The 12,630-nt window shown below is 42.3% G+C and overlaps 1 protein-coding gene across 2 annotated transcripts in view; it reads right to left on the bottom strand.

Moving 5' to 3' along the window:
• The window catches only part of ZSCAN30 (zinc finger and SCAN domain containing 30), a 35,406-nt gene extending 22,810 nt beyond the window's left edge, over positions 1-12,596 (bottom strand). Inside the window, exon 1 of one of the 2 annotated variants that reach the window (XM_037982381.2) lies at positions 12,493-12,596. The gene's annotated coding sequence lies outside the window, so the exon portion shown is untranslated. Of the gene's footprint in view, positions 1-12,445 lie in introns of both variants that reach the window. The other variant, XM_007974272.3, reaches the window with a different exon arrangement.
• Between the last annotated feature and the right edge of the window lie 34 nt (positions 12,597-12,630).

Here is a 12,630-nt window from a genome sequence, read left to right as displayed (position 1 = left end):
GGTTTCACCATGTTAGCCAGGATGGTCTCGATATCTGTCCGCCTCGGCCTCCCAAAGTGCTGGGATTACAGGGGTGAGCCACTGTGCCCGGCCGAAGGTACTCCTAGAGAGAATCATTGTTTGCCTCTGCCAGATATCTGGGAGCTCCAGTAATTGTAGGTCATCACAAACCAGTTTTAGGGACTGAGATTTTTCTGGGTCAACCAGATGACTTGCAGTTGGGCTACAGTCTGTGGAAGGGCTGGTTTACTACAAGTTCACCTTTATTCCTAGAATGTAGTTGCCTTTCGGTATAATTCCAAGTACCAAGGTCCCAACCCTCAGTCTCAGATTCCAACTTTCTTCTCTCTAGTCCTGTGAGGTATCAAAAATGCCATTCAGTACCCTCAGCTGCCTCTTCCAGATAAGCAAATAATCTGAAAGTGAAAGCCCACTAGATGCTTTGGTTCACCTCACTGGACTTAGATCATTTCTTGGATCTTGTTCTAGTATTCTGTACTACCTTGACAGTTCTAATGCCTTTCAACTGATTTTCATATTTTTTATGGATTTACTGGTTGTCCTTAAGGGAAAGGTGATCCACATTACTCACTCTACCAATACTGGAAGCTGAGTTCTGTGACTTTAATTTTCCCCTAAAAGATAGTATCTTTTGAAGAATAATAAGTTTTTTATTTTAATGTAGTCTGACTGAACTTTCCTTTTTACATATATTGAGCTTTATTATCTTTTTTAAAGATTTATTTCCCTACTCTGAAGTCATAAATATACTTTCACATATTTTCTTCTACAAATTTTACAAAAGGTTTGCTTTTCTTCCATATATTTAATATACTTGCTATTTGCTTTGTGTACAGTTATGAGGCAGAGATCTATAATAACTATTTCTAGATGAATAATTATCCATTAATCACTTACTGAATTGTCCTTCTTATCCACACTGGTTTTCATGCCAGCTCATTCACCAACATTATTCATCTTTGATCCCACATATAGTGTTATGATGGAGATAGCTATAGGCTATTCCATTCATCTATAAAGTTAGCATCATAAGAATGATTAAGAATGCATGAACACTACAGGTCACTCAGTATTGCTTACCAATCTTAAGTTTTTCTAATAAGCTCACCTTTGCACAAAGTTTATTTCAAGCTATCTTCTCAAGCATTATTCTCCTCACCCCTCATTCTTAAATGATGATATAACCTCCTTCTTCCCAATGAATTGGAACATCCTCAGTTTCCCACTAACCTAACAGTTCATTCTCTTCCTGTGTTATCTACTCTCTCTCCTGGATTCTTCCTGCTATCTTTTACACATTTACACATTACACATCTTTCCTATCTTAAAAATAATCAAGCCACCAACCAAGCAAATAAACCATCCCTAAACTCCACTATTACCCTATTTCTTACTTTCTTTTATTCATAACTGACTTGTTGATCTATGACATTCTCCATTTCCAGATATCCCATTTTCTTCTCATGCTGGTTCTCTTCAAAGTTTGTTTTTTATGAAGAGGTGTTGGATTTTGTCAAATGCTTTTTCTGCATATTTTGTCCTTTATTCTGTTGATATGGATTTGGTTGATTTTTAAACTGATGCTCAGATGGATCCCTGGGATAAATTCCACTTGATTGTGGTAGAAAATCCTTTTTTATATGTTACCAAATTTAGTTTACTAGTATTTTGTCGAGAATAAGAGATAATGGTCTGTAGTTTATGTTTCTTGTGATGTATTTGACTGATTTGGATATCAAAGTAATATTGGCCTCATGAAATGAGAGGAAGATGTTCCTTCCTCTTGTTTTGGGGCAGGGGAGAGTTTGTAAAGAACTGGTATTAATTATTCTTTAAATGTTTGGTAGAATTCACCAGTAAAGCCCTTGCACCCATTCTCTCCTATCATCTTAATTAGCATAGGGCTTTTCCTTGTGTGTCTTTTTTTAATTACTAACTCAATCTCTTTATTATACATCTATTCACATTTTCTACTTCTTCTTTAGTCAGTTTTCTGTCTCCAGGGCATGTCAGAGACCTTCACAGCAGCCCCTCCCATCACAGGCCTTGGGGCCTAGTAGGAAAAAATGATTTTGTGGGTGGGGCCCAGGGCTCCCCTGCCGTGTGCAGCCTAGGGACTTGTTGCCCTGCGTCCTAGCTGCTCCAGCCATGGCTGAAAGGGGCCAACGTCAGCTCGGGCTGTGGGTTCAGAGAGTGCAAACCCCAAGTCTTGGCAGCTTCCACGTGGTGTTGAGCCTGTGGACACACAGAAGTTAAGAAGTGAGGTTTGGGAACCTCTGCCTAGATTTCAGAGGATGTATGAAATGCCTGGGTGTTGAAGCAAAAGTTTGCTGCAGGGTCAGAGCCCTCATGGAGAATCTCTGCTAGAGCAGTGTGGAAGGGAAATGTGGGGTTGGACTCCCCACACAGAGTCTCCAACGAGGAACTGCCTAGTGGAGCTGTGAGAAGAGATCCCCTGTCCTCCAGACCCCAGAATGTTAGATCCACTGAAGGCTTGCACCATGCACCTGGAAAAGCTGCAGACACTCAATGCCAGCCTGTGAAAGCAGCCAGGAGGAGTGCTGTACCCTGCAAAGCCATAGAAGCAGAGCTGCCCAAGGCCATGCGAGCCCACCTCTTGCATCAGTGTGCCCTGGATGTGAGACATGAAGTCAAAGGAGATCATTTCAGAGCTTTAAGATTTGACTGCCCCGATGGATTTCAGACTTGCACAGGGCCTGTACCCACTTTGTTTTGGCCAATTTTTCCCATTTGGAATAGGTGTATTTACCCAGTGCCTGTATCCCCATCATATCCAGGAAGTAAGTAACTTGCTTTTGATTTTACAGGCTCACAGGCAGAAGGGATTTGCTTTGTTTCAGACTTTGGATTTGGACTTTTGGGTTAATGCTGGAATGAGCTAAGACTTTGGGGGACTGTTGGAAAGGCATGATCATGTTTTGAAATGTGAGGACATGAGATTTGGGAAGGCCCAGGGGCAAAATGATATGATTTGGCTGCGTCCCCACCCAAATCTCATCTTGAATTTTAGGTCCCACAATCCCCATGTGTCATGGGAGGGACCCAGTGGGAGGTAATTGAATCATGGGGGCAGCTACCTCCATGTTGTTCTTATGACAGTGAGTTCTCACGAGATTTGATGGTTTTATAAGGGGCTTCTCCCCTTTTGCTTGGCACTTCTCCTTCTTACCACCATGTGAAGAAGGACATGTTTGCTTCCCCTTCTGCCATGATTGTTAAGTTTCCTGAAGCCTCCCCAGTCATGCTGAACTGTGAGCCAATTAAACCTCGAATCCTTTATAAATTACCCAGTCTTGGGTATGTCTTTATTAGCAGCATGAGAACAGACTAATACAGTAGGCTTGTGTATCTAGGTTTGTGTATGTATACTCTATGATGTTCACACAAAGATGAAAGCACCTAATGATGCATTTATCAGAATGTATCCCTAGCATCAAGCAAAAGATGACTGTACTTCCTTCCTTCTGCTGTTTTGTTGCTGTTTTTAAATTTGCTCTCATTTTTAAAGTTTCTTAAGGTGGAAGCTTAGGTTTAGATCATTTTTTTTCTTTTCTAATATAGACACATTAAAGCTATAAAATTTCCTCTAACCATTACTTTTGCAGCATCTCATAAAATATTTTATGTTGTACTTCACTTTTATTCAGTTTAAAGAACTTTCTAATTTATCTTATGATTTCTTCTTTGGATCATGGGTTATTTATATTATTTAATTTCCAATATTTGTGGAGTTCTCAAATTGTGCTGACTCAATATGCCCTCTGGGTCAGTGGACTCCTCACTGTCCCCAACCTCTTGGTCTACAGAGACCCAACTGGTCCTAGCTTCTGGACTCTTAAGAGGCCTCACTGGTCCCTGAGCCACCCTCAGCTGAGGTGGCCCTGCCATCTCTGCCCTTGGTAGTGTCCCCATCCTCTGGGTACCTCATTTCCTGCTTTTAGAATACCAGAAGTTGGACAGCTTTTCTTCTTTTCATCCTGTCTCTGTCGTCTTCAAAATTAGCAGTGTTTCTGGGGATAGCATTGTCACAATTCTTGTTAGTTTTCCATAGATTTTAAGAGAATCCATACGATTAGGCACAAGGATTCTCTATAGATCCTTCCTGGATAACCCAATTTCTATCCTGGAGTCTGCTGAAATAGTCAGTTGGATCCACAAATCACACCTAATCGCTTCACCAAAACATTTGTCCCAGTGCTGTCTCCAGAGCATGCTATCTGAGATAGGCTGAGAAATTTCCAAATCATCAAATGATTTTTGCTTAACAGTTTCCATCTCAGTGTATCTCTTTCATCTCATATTTTACCATAAGAAGGAAGGAAAAGACAAGCTACACCTTCTACTCATTGCTTGGAAATATCCTCAGCTAAATACTCAAGTTCATTAGTTACAAGTTCTACTTTCCACCCAATAGCACAGCATGATTCAGCCACGTTTCTGCCACTTCTAACAAGGATTGCTTGTTCTCTAGTTTCTAATACATGTTCCTCCTTTCATCTGAGATCTCACCAGAAGTATCTTTAATGTTCATTATTTCTAGCAGCATTCTCTTCATGGCAATATATGTGTTCTCTAAAATGTAACTTTCTCTACTGTCCTCTTTACTTCTTTCTGAGCCCTTACCAGAATCACCTTTAATCCTCCTATTTCTACAATCTCTTCAAGGCTTTTTCTATTAAGAATTTCAGAACTCTTCCAGCTCAATCACTTCCTCAATTCCAAAGCCATATCTATATTTTTAGATATTTGTACATAGCACCCCACTTCTTGTACCACAAACAAGATGGCATAATACAATAGAAATGTATTCTCTCATAGTCTGGAGGTTAGAAGTACAAGATCAAGGTGCCAGCAGGGCCATACTCTCTCTGAAGGCTCTAGGGAAGTGTCTGTTCCATCCCATTGTCTGAGCTTCAGGTTGCTGGCAATCATTGGCATTCTTTGCCTTTTGGATGCATTACTCCAATCTCTGCCTCCATCATCACATGCATTCTCCTCTCTGTCTCCTCTGTGTCTGAATTTGCCTATCTTATAAGAACACCAGTCACTGGATTAGGGCCCACTCTAATCCTTTATGACCTTAACTTGATTATATCTGCAAATGCCCTGTCTTAGGTCATTCAGGTTGCTATAACAAAAATATCATAGCCTGAGTAGCTTAAAAACAACATAAATTTATTTCTCATAGTACTGGAGGCTGAAAAGTCCAAGATCAAGGCACTGACAGATTTGGTGTCTGGAGAGGGTCTGCTTCCTGGTTCATAGACAGCCATCTTCTCACTGTGTCCTCATATGGCAGAAAGTCTTGGAGCGTTCCAAGTCCTATTTCATAAAGACAATTAATCCCACTCATAAAGGCTCTGCCCTTATAACCTAATTACCTCCCATAGGCCTACGTCCAAATACTATCACATAAGGAGTTACAATTTAAGATATGAATTTTTTGGGGACATAACGTTCAGCCTACAGCAGATCCTATTTTCAAGTAAAGTTACATTCACAGGTAATGGAGGTTAGGGCTTGAAACTATCTTTTAGGGGGATACAGCTCAATCCACAACAATGTGATAAGTATAAACCAAGATTTATTTAAACCACTGTGGGCCGGAAGCAGTGGCTCATGCTTGTAATCCCAGCACTTTGGGAGGCTGAGGTGGGTAGACTGATTGAGCCCGGGAGTTCAAGACCACCCTGGGCAACATAGTGAGACCCTGTCTCTACAAAAAAGTAGAAAAATTAGCCAGTCATGGTAGCATGCACCTCTATTCCCAGACACTTAGGAGGTTGCAGTAGGAGCATGACTTAAGTCCAGGAGGCTGAGGCTGCAGTGAGCTGTGATCACACCACTGCACTCCAGCCTGGGTAACACAGTGATACCTTGTCTCAAAAAAAAAAAAAAGAGACAGAGAAGGTAACCACCATTTATAAAAAGAGAGAGAGAGAGACAGGTGGAGAGACAGACATAGAAGGCAAGCAACACTTATTGAAAAAAAAGAAAGAAAACACACACACACACAACACCATGACATGCCTTTCAGTTACTTAACAGATAAAGATTTTTCAAGGTGAGGCCAATGACCTCACTGATTAAAAACAAAGGGAATTATCTGACCTGAACTGAACTTTAAAGATCTTGGGGAATTATAGTATTTCTTGACACAAGGCCAGTCACTTCTGTCAAAGTGAACCTTGGGAACTGTGATTATACTGGCCATTATTTTCTTTTCTGAATCAGAGTTTTCAGCACTGGTTCTGATTTTTAGGAAGTCAGTGTGAACCAGACATGCACACTGACATGTCAAAGATGTCTTATTACCCATAATTTAAAGATCTTATTCACAACAAACATGTTAATACTTGTTAATATTTATTTCAGCAGCAGTCTACTTGTTAATATGAGCAAAAGGCAAGTGAATTTTTAATGTGGCTTCACAATTTTGATTTCCTTTTTTTTTTTCCAGAACTGGAAATTGATTTTTAAATTGAAATCCCTTCCTTGTGAAAATTGTTGCATAGTCTAACTATCAAAGAAAATTAATTTCCAATACAATACATGATAAGCAAAAGTCCACATGTAGGTCTTTATGTTCATTTCTCTGAGGAAGAAGTTTGCAGTTTTCATCCTTTTTAAAATAAATTTACTATCTCAAAAAGATTGAGAACCACAGCTCTAGAACGTATGCCTAAGTTAGACATATGTTAATACATATATTAGTTTGACCTAGTTTCCCCCAAGTGAAATGAGAAATAGAATTCAGGTAGAATATTGGTGGTGGCCTATCAGTTTCATTCTTGAAAATTTTATATCACTCCCCATGCCTGTATTATCACTCCTAATCTCTCTGGAAACCCTTCAAATTCCATTTACTTAGGGACCATAGTTGGCTCTAGATTTGTTTTGGCCAGTCCAGCAAACAAACTCCAAGTTAGCTCATCAAACTCACACATAGAAAGCAACATCTCTGACAAGACTCCACAAAGCTACAAATCTAACATAATCAGAAAGAATGGTTTGGCTTCCTTGGTCAAATACCCAGAAAATCTACGTCCATATCATCACTTTTGGGTAAAAGGTTAACAAAACACTTTACCTTTGTATATGAGAATTAACTTTTGGTTACTTTTCTCATTCTGTTTTATTGAAAACTTATTCATATGTCAATTATGTTACCCAACAATATTGTTTATGGTAAAAATGATTCCTGGTTACCAAAAGAATTATAAATGAACTATAAATACTGACTATAATGGATACTATAACTTTGGGCCTCCCTGAGTATACTGACTCATGTAATTGGCATGTCTCTTGTAGAAATTCTAGAAGCTATGTCCATGGAGTTGTTATAAGACATATTAGCTCCTGTGGAAGTTTCTAATCCAGATGCATCCCACAGCTGCCTAGTGTAAGTCTCATCTCCTTGCATCTGAGCTGTCAACTTGGAATGGGAAGGCCAAAAAAAAAAAAAAAAAGCCTGGATGCTTATGTAAAACACTGTGAGTACCACTTCCACAGAAGAGGAGTAGGTGCTGCCTACTGGTCAGCTGTGGTTTCTGTCCTATCCTTCTAAGTGAATCTGATGCCAAGGGTGATCTGCAGTAGTCTTGAAGGTCTAAAAGTCTAGTTGAATTCAAGAAGAACATTCTGGGGGGCAATGATATACACCAAGCTTCTTTTGGAAACTACTCGAAAATTTATGTTTCTTCCTTCTCTCATCTTCTTATCATCTAACACAATATGTGTTAATAGTTAACTATATATGTCAGTATTTAAGTTATAGGACATGAAAGGAGTGTTGATCAGCTAGGAGCAGAATGAATGCCATTCATGGGCCAAAAAAAGACTATTTTCCTCTTTTGGGAAATGGTTAACATGTTAATAGTTATGTGATAGTAGTGTTATGTAAGGTGGAAGCAGAACTTCATTATCATCATAATTTGGAGAATTAAAGCATGGCTCAAAGAAACATGTATGGTACTAAGTTGACAAGGGTCAGACCATGATGCTTTTATAATGTATCATCTTGCCTAGAGTGCACTAGTTTTCCTAGAATTATTTTATGTTTACAGTTTGGGTGGGCCAAAAAGGCAATTTTTGGGAGATGTGTAATGTGGAAAGGAAATAGTAGCCATTTGTAATTCACATATGTTGTTGCTGACTGGTGACTCACTTAACTGACTCATTTTGTTGCAGCTTGGCCTGCAACTACTCTACCATCCTCTAGATCCTCCTTCAGCTTCTCCAACTCCTGGCCTATGTATGTGTTTTTATGACAAACAGTCCCAGCTTCTGAAGGATACCCTCACCATCAAGCTCAAAGGCAACAAGAACTAACATGGATTTCAGTCCATTTTGATGGGGTTCAAGTTTGTACTTGTGACTTCCAGCCTGACCCTGACTTCTTCCATTTTACTTCCATCTTCCTTTCTGACTACTCTGCCAACATCAAATTCCAGCATCAAACACAACAGCATTATAAGACTGCCTAACCAGCTCTCATAATTGTGCAAGCCAATTCTCTTTAACGAATCCATATATACATGTACATATATTTAATTACTTGTTGTGTGTTTCTGGTTGAACACTGACTGATATATCAGGGATAAAGAAGGTCATTTCATCATGAAAAAGGAGTCAATCAAGAGGCATAACAGGCTGGGCATGGTTGGTCACACCTGTAATCCCAGCACTTTGGAAGGCCGAGGCAGGCAGATCACCTGAAGTCAGGAGTTTGAGACCAGCCTGGCCAACATGGTGAGACCCCGTCTCTACTAAAAAAACAAATACAAAAATTAGCTAGATGTGGTGGCACGCACCTGTAGCCCCAGCTACACCGGAAGCTGAGGCACAAGAATAGCTTGAACCCATGAGGTGGAGGTTGCAGTGAGATCATACCACTGTGTCACAGGATACTTTGGGTGTTGCTTTTCTGGTCAGAAACCTCTGTGGCCAGTGGTACCTTTGCCTGAGTTTTGCTTGGGCCCACTGGGATTGTTCTGCCCACTCAGGCTGCGCTTGGCTAATGCTACCAGCCTGGATCTCACCCCTGCCAAAGGCGAACCAGCTGTGGAGTAGCAAGGGGTATGTGAGCAAGAGAGTGTGGGGTCTGGCCACTGCACACAGTCAGGCACGCTGGCTGCAGCAGGGTGGGCAGCTCCAGGTGCTACTATGGGCCCTGGCTCACTGTGAGGCTGTGACTGGACTAAGTACACAGCAGTGGTGCCCAGAAGCTTGGAGACTCCAGGAAGTGCAGGGCCCCAAAGGGAGTCAGAGTTCTGGCTCAGGAGCTTCCTGGTCTGGGCTCCCCGAAGGGCCACAGCTCTTCTCTCCTCTTTGCCTGCAATGTGGTGAGCAAGGGGCATGTTTCAGCCCTGTTTGTGTTATAGCTCTTTCAGCCCCACTATTCAGCAGGTCTCAAGTTTTTGTCCTGCATCCAGAAAGAATGAGGTAGGCAGACAAGTGGAGGCTGAGCAAAGTGAAGAGGAGCTTTACTGAGAAGGAGGAGCTTTACTGAGCAACAGGATAGCTCAGAGGAGACCCTGGAGTGGGCAGCTCCTTTCTGCAGGCAAGACATCCTGTTGTCTCTGCAGCTCTCAGCAGAAAGAAGGCCCTGGAGTGGGTAGCTCCACTCTGCAGGCAGCTTGTCCCATCATCTCTGCAGCTCTCAGCAAAGAGGAGGCCCTGAAGTGGGTAGCTCCTCTCTGCAGGTTGGTCCTCCTGTTGTCTCTGCAGCTCTCAGCAGAAAAGAGGCCCTGGAGTAGGTAGCTCCCCTCTGCTGGCAGGTCATTCTCCCCAAGTCTGGCTGAGTCCAGGGACTTTTACGGGCCTCAGAGAGGAAGAAGTGCATGCTGATTGGTCCATGGGCAGATCCAAGAAAAAGCACCACCAGTTCCCTCTCTGGTCAGGGGGACTGGTGGCCTGGTCATTAGGCTTCAGGCCTTCCCTGGGGACTTGCCCCTTTCTGCCCCAGAGCATGTCGCCTCCTACTGCTTTCTATGGTGCCCAGGCTGTTTGTGGGGAGAAGCACCTGCAGGCCAATGCCAAACTGCCCTTGGCCTTCCCTCGGCCTCCCTCCTATGTTTGTCAGCACCCAAAGTCTGGAGGGGGCTGAGGCAGCAGGGGAATGGCCTGTCAGTACTGCCTCAAGTATGCGCACAACTGGCTGGGCTGCAACAGCACCCTGGCTCAGCCCCAACCTTGCTCCTAGATGGGAGCAGTCACCATGAGCAAGGTGAGGCCAGGCAGCAGAAGCAGATACCTCTGAGCCTGCTGAGGTGGGGGTGCCTTCCCAGGCCCATAGAGTGCAGAGATATCCAGGTTGGTCCACAGCCACAAGTTGGGTGGCTACAGCTGCACAAAGGAGGTGGGGGGATGCAGGCGGGGCTCCTGCCTGCTCCCAGCCTCCAAGAACATGGTCTGTAGCAAGGACTCGGGTGGCTGCAGTTGGACCTGGGAGGGTGGGGCTCCTGCCTGCTCCCGGTCTCCAAGAACACAGGGAGGCTCAGCCAGCAGCCATCACTTGGGCAGTTGCAGCTATGCCCGGGGAGCTCCCACCCACCAACTTGGAAGGAGCTGGGCTCCTGCTTGACCCCATTCCCTCTGGCTCTGTGAAGCTCACAGCACGGGCAGAGCCTCCCGGCTGCAGCCAGCATCCTGGCAGTGGCCACTCCAGATGGTCCAGATGGCCCACCATTGCCATCAACAACACTCCAGCCTGGGCAACAGAGAGACTCCATCTCAAAGAGAAAAAGGAAAAGGAATAATAATTCTAAACATTTATGCAAATTGTGAGCTTCAAAATACATAAAATTAAAACTGATAGAATCACAAGGAGAATAGACAAAACCACAATTATTGACAGAGAATTCAATACTCATCTTTCAATAATTACTTTTAAAATTAGTAGAAAATCAGCAAAGCATATAGTAAACTTCAGTAATACCATTAATCAACTAACAATAATCAAATAGTCGACCCAACAGCAGCAGAATATATTAATATATCCTTCTCAAATGTGCATGGAACATTTATGAAGACAGACCATGTTTGGGGCCATTAACGAGTCTCAATAGATTTTAAAGAATTCAAGTCATACACAGTATGTTCTTTGACCACAATAAAATTAAATTAGAAAGAAATATCAGAAGAATCTCTAGAAACCCCCCAAATATTTAGAAACTGAAATAATCCAAGTTCAAAATATTCTGAACTGAATGAAGACAAAAACACAACACATCAGAATTTGTGAGATGCTGCTAAGGCTGTACTTAGGGGAAAATTTATAGCACCGAATTTCTGTAACACAAAATAAGAAATATCACAAATCAGAGACCTCAACTTCCACTTAAAGTAACCATAAAAAAAGAAAAAGGCAAATTAAACCTAAAGCAAGGAGAAAAAAGGAAATAAAAGGGGCAGAGTGGAAATTAATAGACCAGAAAATGAAATACAATTTTTAAATAAATGGAAAGCTGGTTCTCTGTAAAGATAAAAATGACAAACCTCTGGCCTATCTGACAAGGGCAAACAGGAGAAGATACAAATTACTAATAGCAAGAATGAAAGAGGTAACATCACTGTAGATTCAACAGATACAAAAAGGACAAAGTAATATTATAAACAACTTATGCCAACTTATATACAAAATTGGCTGATTCTTCAAATGATACAAAATACTAAAGCTTACCCTAGAAGAAATATATAACCTGAATAGCACTGTATCTATTAAAGAAACTGAATTTGTTAAAGTCTGGAGGGGGCTGAGGCAGCAGCTACCACTTAGCCACCCACTATTTTCTCAAACCTCTTCTTTCCCCACCGGACAGGTTAATCCAAGTCACACGTCTCATTGGTCTCAAACCAGAAATGAGATCCTAACTTCTCATTTCCTAAGATATTTATATGAACACAGCAATATCCTTTCCTACCCTGATTACCCCGCACCCTCCATTTCGGGTCCTTCTCACCCTGATCAATGAGAATCGTTCTAGCAAGCAAACCTTAAATAGACCTCGTACCCTTTCTAGATTGCAAAGTAGATAAAAATCCAACTTTCCGTTAATTCAGGGATTAATTACTGAGCATCACTTATTTCTTGCGCATTGGTTCTCAAAATGTGGTCCCAGGACCAACAGCTTTGGGATCACCTGAGAACCTGAGCTGCCACCGCCCCCTCCCCCACTACTAAATCAGCAAGTCCGGAGTTGTGGGGCAGAAGTCAGTATTTTAACAAGGCCTCCAGGTGATTCTAATGCGCGCCACTCTTTTGGGGGTGTAAAAAACCAGAGAGGACAGGAAGAAAGTTAGAATTAAAGCATACCTACGAATCAGACAAGCTTCAGGGGGAGGGGCGGTTATTTAAAAAACGATAACTAATTAAGAACTTGTATGTAGTAAGAAAACCTACCCTGCCCCAGAGAGCTTTCCCGAAAGATAACGGATTCCGACATTCACCTCAAGAACCGGCAGACAGAGAAGCAAGGGATCTGTCGCTGGCCAAGCAGGTCCCTGGCTAAGGCACTGCTAGGGACAGCTCGCGGGAGTTCGGGGGTTAATTCTCGGCAACCCTCCCTCACCCGACGCCCCGTCGCC

Source organism: Chlorocebus sabaeus, chromosome 18 (assembly GCF_047675955.1).
Source record: "Chlorocebus sabaeus isolate Y175 chromosome 18, mChlSab1.0.hap1, whole genome shotgun sequence".
In the NCBI taxonomy this organism is placed as follows: Eukaryota; Metazoa; Chordata; class Mammalia; order Primates; family Cercopithecidae; genus Chlorocebus; species Chlorocebus sabaeus.
Note: the sequence above shows the minus strand (reverse complement) of the source record. Positions and strands in the feature narration are given on the sequence as shown.